The sequence below is a fragment of the Dermacentor albipictus genome, unplaced genomic scaffold (genome assembly GCF_038994185.2).
Source record: "Dermacentor albipictus isolate Rhodes 1998 colony unplaced genomic scaffold, USDA_Dalb.pri_finalv2 scaffold_35, whole genome shotgun sequence".
NCBI lineage: Eukaryota > Metazoa > Arthropoda > Arachnida > Ixodida > Ixodidae > Dermacentor > Dermacentor albipictus.
Genome location: NW_027225589.1, coordinates 1,647,985 through 1,655,419, shown reverse-complemented (window position 1 = coordinate 1,655,419; position 7,435 = coordinate 1,647,985). Strand labels below are relative to the sequence as shown.

The 7,435-nt window shown below is 43.8% G+C and overlaps 1 long non-coding RNA gene across 1 annotated transcript; it reads right to left on the bottom strand.

Moving 5' to 3' along the window:
- Nucleotides 1-295: 295 nt before the first annotated feature.
- On the bottom strand, nt 296-4,835 carry LOC135919740 (uncharacterized). Its single transcript, XR_010570045.1, has 3 exons — nt 4,739-4,835; nt 3,777-3,871; nt 296-854 (listed from the first exon to the last, which is right to left on the bottom strand). It is a non-coding gene; the product is annotated as an uncharacterized lncRNA (long non-coding RNA).
- Between the last annotated feature and the right edge of the window lie 2,600 nt (nt 4,836-7,435).

Sequence of the window (7,435 nt, the reverse complement as noted above, 5' to 3'; positions counted from 1 at the left end):
CGAATAAAGGCAATAAATGTGTTCATAACTTGGCCTCAAATTCTGTATCTCCTGTTTGTTCATGTGCTACACAGTTTTCAGTCATACACCTTAACAGAGCAGAACGGGTCATGATTTTTTTAAGATATTCATTACACTCTTGAATAAGATACATAAAGGTATCTCGCTTTCATTGTGGAGTGGTCCTTCACATGCAGGATTGAATTTGATAACATTCGTTCACCTCATCTATTGTGCCTCTTGTTACGATTTCTTAAAAAAAAAACATGAAAATATGGAACACACGGGTGATGAATTCTGACCGGAAGGTCTTTATTTTTTGCCTAATATTTCGGTGAAAAGTGTATCCACTACACCGTAAAGCATGCCGTTCCAGAGGGAGAGTAGCAAGTGAAGATTTGGTGTGCTGAGAACGATTCGAGCGTCCTCTTTTTTTTCTTTGTCTGCAGCCCTCAGTATCATGTTCAGTCCGACCATGGATACGGGCACATTTTCTTTGAAATGGATCTTCAGGTCCTCCCCAGCACCTTCCACTTCGAACTGCCCAGTGAATCGTACCAGCAGAGCGCGACTCAAAATTTCATTGGTATTAGTGTCGTTAGTCTGCGTTCCCACGAGAATCAGGGGCCTCTTGTTGACAAGATCAAATTGCACAAATCTGCTACCGTTTCTGCAGAAGGTCAAGAATGGACCGAAGGGACGAAGGGAGTTGAGGCCCAATAACTTGAATTCAATGTTTTTGGATATAAAAGGCGGGAATTCATTTTCCAGTGTCTTGGAACGCCCTGCCGGAAGCTTTTCAATGAAAGAGTCGATGGCGCGCTCCAGGTGTTCGTCAAGAAAGTTGCAATTTTCTGCAAGAAGAGAGCAAAATAAAAAAAGGAGGATCTCTCAGTTATCATACAGTAATGCAAAATTTCAGATTAAATGTTCAACGTGCAAAGTAAATGAAACAATCACATCGCCATGGTTCCAATCTGCATCACGTCCTTTGAACAATGTGTTCTCTAACACATATACAGCCCTGGTATTAAAAATATTGGGGTTTTACGAGATAAAAGCCTGATGTGATTATGAGGCATGAAATAGTGGGGGACTCCGGAAAGTTAGACCCCCTGGTGTTCTTTAACGTGCACCTGAATCTAAGTACACGGGTGTTTTCGCATTTCGTCCAAATCGAAATGCGGCCGCCGTGGCCGGGATTCAATCCCACGACCTCGTGCTTAGCAACCCAACAATATAGCCACAAAGCAACTGCGGCTGATGGCCCTGGTATATGCCCCTTGCGCTGAAGCAGTGCAGAGTTTATAGCAGTGGCAGAACTGCCGCAGCTCCATCTAAACGTACGGCTTAAACAAAGGGCCTCGCCACAACCGACGCCAAGCTGTAGGTTTACAGGCTACTTCACGCACATTTCGGGTGCTATCTACCTATGTTTGTATCGATGTTTGTTTGTATCTAGCTGCTCTCTCACCTACGCGGATCTCTGAGGAGTCTGTGGTGAAATGCGTATCGCAGCGCCCTGCTGCTGGTGTTCAGAGAATAGCGTTCGAAACCGATCGCCGGACTAACTTGGGTTACTGAGTACGTGGCCTATATACACATGTGCAGCTCTTCAACGAACCACTTTCACGCTGACGTGTGTCACTGTAAATGCGGAACAGGGCCGGTAACACGTTTCAATGAAACGCTTTGAAGGTGACTTGCAGCATTTCGTATGTGCCACTCTATCTGTGCTGGTGTCCAATGAACCTCTTCGATGCTAGCTTGTGTAACTAGGCATGTGTTAGTAGGCGTGTGCTGCTATTGAAAGAATATCTTTGACGCCAACTTGGGTAAATTTGTAAGTCCCTCTCGGAATGTGCCGCTCTGCAATTAATAAAAAGATCACCTAATTTCACCTGCCATGCTGAGTGGAATAGAATCCAGGTCACATGTTTCCTAAAGGACAACAACCCGACGCAGTAGCATGGGTGCCACAAACGCACTGAGCATGTGCGTCTTTTAAATGAACCTCTTTCGCGCTAACGCTTCAGCGAGCTGCGCCATGAATGCACTGGGTATGTGCCGTCCTTCAATGAACCTATCGCCGACTTGGATCACTGATCATGTGCCACTGGGTGTGCGGAAAGTAAGCGAACAACTCTCGGCATTAACAGGCACTGGCGCTCCACGCTGTTCGTTTCCGAGGCCACGTGCAGACTTCTCGTCGGCACCACTAGGTGACGCAGCGTGCCCAGAAAGACGGGCGAGAGAGGAGCCCGGTCGCCTCATGACGCGTTGCTAACCGCTCGAACGCACAGGAACGACTCGCCTGTCGGAGGTCACGCTCAGGCTTCGTGCTGGCGGCGATAGATGGCGCCGAGTGTTCGTAGGAAAGTGCGAAAGAGGAGTCCCATTGTATTACACGCCTTATGCGTCAATTGTTTTGACGGTCGCAATACGTTGCGTAGCTATATTGACTCGATGATAAACGCATTACCGTCGACAGCCATCGTGAGAATGGGTTTTATGGATTTTTTCTAGTTGATGTGACAGGGCTTCATGACTGAATGCTCACTCATTTATATCACTGGTCTTCAGGACTGAGTGTGATTGAAGTGTATTTCATTTGTGTAACCTCGGATATTTGCTTTTCTGTGTTAAAAGGAGTACACGGTACCAAGTATCGGTGGAAACATCTCTCAAACATCATATAATGAGAAATGTTCGTCACTTTATTTTATCGAATGTTTGACTTCACGGAACTTAAAACGATGAGTGGACATAAATGAGTACGAATTCCGCAATACTGCATTCGAGCTTAGGATTGAGGCAAGCCATAGCTCGATATGTCATTCTGGAGTACTTAGGTGAATGTTAACGCAATGGAGTGTTTAATAACGCCTGCTCTTTCGTTTAATTTTCTTCTAATCTCGAGCACCTGGTGCAGGAAACCTTGGTATGATAAACTAAAATTTCACCAACAGTTTATAGTACGCTGCCGCGTATGTCAAAACAGCTCACCAATCCGTGAATCTGAGAACCATAAGAAACAACAAAAACACTTGCGGCGGCATGTGTCGGCAGCGGCATGCGACGGCAACGAGATAGATTTCTGCAGGACACATGTAGGGTCTGTGAAATGCGCTAATTGTATATAATACTTGCTCAGTCGATGGTTGTACTTCCGGCAAGAATCGTCGTTATTCTTGCAGAACGTTCTTTTCTCGCGGCCTACTTCCGATATGCGGCTCTGCCGGCTCAATGAGTAACTTGCTCTCAGTAAAAATTTGCGACTGGACACCCGAACAAGTGCTTATCAAGTGGATCAACCATGTGTGCACGCAGGTAACTTATCCTGCGCTTTGTTAATGTGTAAATTGCGAACTTCCTCTCCATATAATGTCTCCATGGGGTCTTGGTTAAAGCTAACTAATATTCTATAGGTTACAATATAGAGGTTACTTGCTGGCAGCAGATCAATGTATCTAATAAGCAGCACCCGTCTCACTCAGTTTCGTCATTATAACCCTTAGTATGTGCAATATAATGAAAATATCAAAAGGACGAGCGAAGTAACCGTTATTTTATTCGTTACTCATGTTTATAGGTATACTTATAGGTTACCAAGATTAGAGTGTATACCCCATCCCGCTGTTTTATATTAACATTGATAGTTGTATTTAGTCAAGCGTTACTAACCACCAGAAGCATAGATATTTGTATTCAATTGTCTTAACATTTATGAATCCCAATACTGGTACTGTTATAAAATTATCCATGCGATTCCTTACCTGATAATTCGTCGGCCTGTGCAACGCAAATGACAAGGCCAGCGCAGGCAGCGAGCAAGACCGCTTGTGTTCTCATCTTCATATTGTAGATTGTACTGCGAATAAAGTGTGAAGAAATATCTTGTAAATTTCAGAATTTCTGTAAATCATTTTCTTCTGTAGCGGACTTTTACACACGTTTACCAGCAACGACGAGAACGAAAAGAAGGTCAGTGGGCAATTTGTGCTGAAGCGCTAAAACTAGTATTACCACGTCTGCGATCAAGAGAGATGGTGCCGACAATATTTATGTCAAACGTTATGGTTACACTGTTTCAAGTGCAGGTGTACTAAGGAAAAGTACAATTGTGAAGACTAGAAATACCATCAATTGAGTATTTTATGGGCAAATATATACCACAACACTTTTGAAGAAGCATGCCGAATCAATTACCCCTTGCTCGCGCCCTCACAAATGCTCTCAATACTAGCCTAATACACAATTCTCAACTTTTTTTCAGGGAATGCTGTGTTAGTCAATGCTTTTGTACTCGGTAACAAACCTTAAGCAGCTATCTCGAATCATCCGCACGGAAAAATATCAGTAAACGCTCAATGTCCCAGGTATCAGTGCATATGATGGACTCATTGACCTGACTTCGCTATACCAGCATCGATATGCTCGCTCTATTTAAACAGCCGCAAAGTCCAATTCTAAGAAAATGTTGTGTTTCACTAACCTATTTCTGTTCAGTATCACTGTTCTGAATCTAGAGATCCAACAAAGTTAAACAGTCTTAAGCAGCAGCAATACAGTATTCAAGCATGTCAACCCCTTATCGATAGAGAATTGCACAAATACGATTGTCCCGAGGAGAGATGACATGTTGTCCAGCACTTCATCGCAACGGCACTTCCAAACCAAACGTAAAAATTTCACATAGCTGATAATATGACAATAAGAATTATAAAGGACTACTCACAGTCTTTGGTAGATATCTCACTTATAACCAAAGATGTTCCTGACCACAGTGTGGTTCGCGCTGTGTGAATAAAGTCCAGTGTTCCGAGTAGTCAGACTGCAAAGACCCTGTCTCTGGGTTGTACCTTCTATATATAGCCAGAATACGCTAAGTGTGCGCGTATTTCACCAGCACAAGCAATGCGTTCATCCTCGCCTTAGCACGAGCGCCACCGTGCGCGATAATGACCTCAACAAGGAAAGACGGCTTCAAAATGCACAAAAGTAGCTTGTTGTTGACACGTGCGGTGACGTCATTTATGAGGGTGCCTTCCACATTCGTTTTGTGGCTCACTTAACTTGTCTTTGTATCATTTCAACGCTACTTCGCCTGTGATCATTATTTTTGTTGGTTCTGGTTATTTAGGGTGCCTAGTGTCTCATTTCCCAAAACTCCAACACCCCAACATCCAAAACTGAAAAGCTCGTTCCCCTGCCTAGCGTGCGCGTTCGGCAGCTCGCCCTCTCTATAGTTGGTATAGCTACAATGAGGACTTTTATGTTATGTACTTCACAATCATGGAGGCATTAAACCGGCGCTTTCCTAATAAGCACTTCTTTAGTGCACATACCACTGATAATGTTTTTTATTGCAACTTACTGGAAGGGCCGTTATCACCTCGTCCTTACTCATCGCACAAAACACAACCTGTTTAGAACCTAAATTTTTCCCTTATTGGTGCATGCGAAACGTTCCATTGACTGTGAAACAAAGTGTCTATATAATCGATTGAAACTCCTCCACTATCGCTCTGACAATTTAATCTGATAGTTCATGTGCTTTTTGTCGTCTTGCTTAAATAATGGAGTATTTAGGTTCTAGCAATTTGTAAAAACAAATAGACGACAATGTTTGAAAGTGGAATTGATTACCGCCCCGAATTTAGTGGAGTTGTGGACAAATGAGATGCTAGCATTCACACTGATCACCGCGGACACTATAAAAGAGCTTTGGCAACATTTATTGAGTGGGATATTAAATTTTTCCTAGTACAAGTGTTCAACAGCAAGAAGTTTTGTCGGCCTACGCCAATCATTTATTAAATTACTGATGTAGTGGTGCTCTAAAACGCATTTTTTTCATATTTACTGCTCAGATGGTAATTTTGCTATTTTACATAATGAGTTAATGCAACAGTCATTTATCTGGACTTTTATATTCCGCAGTCAAAACAGTCACATAGAGAAATGCCACGAGCAGATGATGCCCAACAAAAATGGAAAGATTTGGAATAGTTTAGTAAGGTGAATTGAGAGAAGTGAAATCTCGAGCCAATGATATATCCTGCGTATGCAACGGTGAGCCGCTCGACAAGGATCGAAGGAAGGAGAATCAACTCAAGTAAATCAAACGTATGCAGCTCAACGTACACGCACCCCGGTTTCCTGTGCTGCACTGTAGAAGGCTATCTGAGGCTACCTGTACGACCGCTATTAGAGACACTCTGCTAAAGTGTCGCTCGGTCTCCCCGCAGTACCAAAAGCCAAGACACAGAGCAATACAGTGCCACAATACCAAGCGTGTACAGTCTGTTTCACAGTCCCATCAAGCTTAGGTGTACAGAGGCAATACTTTTAAGGCTCTGAATTTCGATTCAGTTCTGGGATTTTGCGCACCAAACTCACGGTCTCATTACGAGGCACGCCGTACCAGTGGATTACAGATACATTTTGACCACCAGGGTATCTTTAACCTGCCCCCAGTGCATGGCACAGCACAGCTTTAAAGCTCTCGGGCTTACGTTACGCGACAACCGTTACCTGAAATCGTGATTTTTGAACAGCAAAAGAGTTATTTCTCTTTGAATATAGACTTTGTTTTCCGCGAGCAGTGCTTCGTGAAGAGCAATATAGTGCGTGACGCAGATCCTACACAACATTTATTATCTGTTCCTATAAGAGACTCGACTCCACTCCATGCGCTGATAACACCATAGAGCTGCTTCGCATTTTTCTTGCGTATTTTTATTTCTTCTATTTCTCTTGCTCTCTAGACTGAGAAGTGCGACCTCATCGCGTGGTGCCCCTCGCTCTACCAAGCAGACGTCGCTTGCACCACGTTGCTCAATCGCGGTGGTCGTTTTCACCCATATGGTCAACGTTGCGACGTAAACAAGGAAAGTCGAGGGCGGTGCTCACGGTACCAACGCCTTTCGTTCACGGACGCCGCGTACTTGTCGCGTTCAGGAACACGGCGTTTGCCTCATTGCACATATTTTTACTGTTGCAAGCGTAAGAAACATTGCCCCTCCCCCAACGATGTCGGAAGAACCATATAAGAAAAAAAAAAAAAAACAATGCTCTCGCTATACGTGGCTTTGTCGCATAACGAAAGTGGAAGCAGCTAGACAAGGAAACCTCCCTGTAATAGGTGAAACAGCATTTGTTCTTATGGTGAAATGCAGCCGCGTACAATGGGCAACTCTGTGCGAGCCACAGAGCCAGTCTGTGGTATTGCATCCTTGGACTCGTTCGATTTGTCATAGCAGGACACTACCGCCAATTGCAGCATATGGCTTTGCTGTGTTGACTTGTTAGCCTCTTTATGGGTTGCCATTCAGTGCGATTGTTGTAATTCAGTGCGATTGTTGCTGATGTTGAGTAAAAATAAATGCAAGTACGAAAAGTATGCGTACATATTCCTCATTCCAGTGATTTG